The sequence below is a fragment of the Dama dama genome, unplaced genomic scaffold (genome assembly GCF_033118175.1).
Source record: "Dama dama isolate Ldn47 unplaced genomic scaffold, ASM3311817v1 ptg000115l, whole genome shotgun sequence".
NCBI classification, from domain to species: domain Eukaryota; kingdom Metazoa; phylum Chordata; class Mammalia; order Artiodactyla; family Cervidae; genus Dama; species Dama dama.
Genome location: NW_026870926.1, coordinates 481,261 through 484,962, shown reverse-complemented (window position 1 = coordinate 484,962; position 3,702 = coordinate 481,261).

Sequence of the window (3,702 nt, the reverse complement as noted above, 5' to 3'; positions counted from 1 at the left end):
GCCGTTTCATGTTCCTCATATTTTTCACACCTTTTCAAGCTCTTCATGTTTTTGAACACCGATTCATGCTCCTCCTATTTGTCATACCGCTTCATGCTACTCCTATTTTTCAGACCGTTTCATGCTCCTCATTTTTTTGACACCTTTTGAAACCCTTCATATTTTTCACACCTTTTCATGTTCTTCTTGTTTTTCAACGCCGCTTCATGCTCCTCCTATTTTTCAGACCGTTTCATGCTCCTCATATATTTGACACCTTTTGAAGCTCTTCATATTTTTCACTACTTTTCATGCTCTTCATGTTTTTCAACACCGCTTCAAGCTCCTCCTATTTTTCAGACCGTTTCATGCTCCTCATAGTTTTGACACCTTTTGAAGCTCTTCATATTTTTCACACCTTTTCAGGCTCTTCATGTTTTTCAACATGGCTTACTGCTCCTCCTATTTTTCAGACCATTTCATGCTCCTCATAATTTTGACACCTTTTGAAGCTCTTCATATTTTTGACACCATTTCAAGCTCTTCATGTTTTTCAAAACCGCTTCCTGCTCCTCTTTTTTGTCAGACCATTTCATGCTCCTCATATTTTTGACACCTTTTCATGCTCTTCATGTTTTTCAACACCGCGTCATGCCCCTCCTATTTTCAGACCGTTTCATGCTCATAATATTTTTGACACCATTCGAAGCTCTTCATATTTTTGACACCTTTTGATGCTCTTCATGTTTTTCAACACCGCTTCATGCTCCTCATATTTTTCAGACCGTTTCTTGCTCCTCATATTTTTGACACCTTTTGAAGCTCTTCATATATTTCACACCTTTTCAGGCTCTTCATGTTTTTCAACACCGCTTCATACTCCTCCTATATATCAGACCGTTTCTTGCTCCTCATATTTTTGACACCTTTTGAAGTTCTTCATTTATTTCACTCCTTTACAGGCTCTTCATGTTTTTTAACACAGCTTCATGCTCCTCTTATTTTTTAGAGCATTTCATGCTCCTCATATATTACACAGCTTTTGAAGCTCTTCATATTTTTCACACATTTCCAGGCTCTTCATGTTTTTCAACACAGTTTCATGCTCCTCTTATTTTTTCAGAACGTTTCCTGCTCCTAATATTTTTGAAACATTTTGAAACTCTTCATATTTTTCACAACTTTTCAGGCTCTTCATGTTTTTGAACACGGCTTCATGCTCCTCCTTTTTTTCAGACCGTTTCGTGCTCCTCATGTATTTCAATCCTTTTGAAGCTCTTCATATTTTTCACACCTTTTCAGGCTCTTCATGGTTTTAAACACCGCTTCATGCTCCTTATTTATTTCAGACAGTTTCATTCTCCTCCTATTTTTGACACCTTTTGAAGCTCTTCATATATTTCACACCTTTTCAAGCTCTTCATGTTTTTGAACACCGATTCATGCTCCTCCTATTTGTCATACCGTTTCATGCTCCTCCTATTTTTCAGGCCGTTTCATGCTCCTCATATTTTTGACACCTTTTGTAGCTCTTCATATTTTTCACACGTTTTCAGGCTCTTCATGTTTTTCAAAACCGCTTCATGCTCCTCCTATTTTTCAGAACGTTTCACACTTCTCATATTTTTGACACCTTTTGAAGCTCTTCATATTTTTCACAGCTTTTCAGGCTCTTCATGTTTTTGAACACCCCTTCATGCTCCTCTTCTTTTTCAGACCGTTTCATACTCCTCATATTTTGACACCTTTTGAAACCCTTCATATATTTCACAACTTTTCAGGCTCTTCATGTTTTTGAACACCACTGCATGCTCCTCCTCTTTTTCAGACCGTTTCATGCTCCTCATATTTGACAAGTTTTGAAGCTCTTCATATATTTCACACCTTTTCAAGCTCTTCATGTTTTTGAACACCGATTCATGCTCCTCCTATTTTTCAGACCGTTTCATGCTCCTCCTATTTTTCAGGCCGTTTCATGCTCCTCATATTTTGACACATTTTGAAGCTCTTCATAGTTTTCACACCTTTTCAGGCTCTTCATGTTTTTGAATTCGGCTTCATGCTCCTCCTATATTTCACACCGTTTCATGCTTCTCATAGTTTTGACACTTTTGAATATCTTCATTTTTTTCACACCTTTTCAGGCTCTTCATGTTTTTCAACACCGCTTCATGCTCCTCCTATTTTTCAGACCATTTCATGCGCCTCATGTTTTTGACACCTTTTGAAGCTCTTCATATTTTTCACACCTTTTCAAACTCTTCATGTTTTTCAACACCGCTTCATGCTCCTCCTATTTTTCAGATCATTTCATGCTCCTCATAGTTTTGACACCTTTTGAAGCTCTTCATATTTTTCACACCTTTTCAGGCTCTTCATGTGTTTCAACACGGCTTCCTGCTCCTCCTATTTTTCAGACCATTTCATGCTCCTCATAATTTTGACACCTTTTGAAGCTCTTCATATTTTTGACACCATTTCAAGCTCTTCATGTTTTTCAACACCGCTTTCTGCTCCTCCTTTTTGTCAGACCATTTCATGCTCCTCATAATTTTGACATCTTTTCAGGCTTTCCATGGTTTTCAACACCGCTTCATGCTCCTCCTTTATTTCAGACAGTTTCATTCTCCTCCTATTTTTGACACCTTTTGAAGCTCTTCATATATTTCACACCTTTTCAAGCTCTTCATGGTTTTGAACACCGATTCATGCTCCTCCTATTTTTCATACCGTTTCATGCTCCTCCTATTATTCAGGCCGTTTCATGCTCCTCATATTTTGACACCTTTTGAAGCTCTTCGTATTTTTCACACATTTTCAGGCTCTTCATGTTTTGGAACACTACTGCATCTCCTCTTATTTTTCAGACCGTTTCAAGCTCCTCATATTTGAGAAGTTTTGAAGCTCTTCATATATTTCACACATTTTCAGTCACTTCATATTTTTCAAAACCGCTTCATGCTCCTCCTATTTTTCAGAACGTTTCATGCTCCTCATATTTTTGATACCTTTTGAAGCTCTTCATATTTTTCACACCTTTTCATGCTCTTCATGTTTTCAAAACCGATTAATGCTCCTCCTATTTTTCAGACCCTATCATGCTCCTCCTATTTTTCAGGTCTTTTCATGCTCCTCATATTTTGACACATTTTAAAGCTCTTCATAGTTTTCATACCTTTTCAGGCTGTTCATGTTTTTGAACACGGCTTCATGCTCCTCCTATTTTTCAGACCATTACATGCTCCTCATATTTTTGACACCTTTTGAAACTCTACATATTTTTCACACATTTTCTGTCTCTTCATGTTTTTGAACACCGCTTCATGCTCCTCCTATTTTTCAGGCCGTTTCATGCTCCTCATATTTTTGACACCATTTGAATCTCTTCATATTTTTGACAACTTTTCAAGCTCTTCATGTTTTTCAACACCGCTTTCTGCTCCTCCTTTTTGTCAGACCATTTCATGCTCCTCATAATTTTGACATCTTTTCAGGCTTTCCATGGTTTTCAACACCGCTTCATGCTCCTCCTTTATTTCAGACAGTTTCATTCTCCTCCTATTTTTGACACCTTTTGAAGCTCTTCATATATTTCACACCTTTTCAAGCTCTTCATGGTTTTGAACACCACTTCATGCTCCTCCTATTTTTCAGACCGTTTCATGCTCATCTCATTATTGAAACCTATAGAATCTCTTCATATTTTTCACACATTTTCAGGCT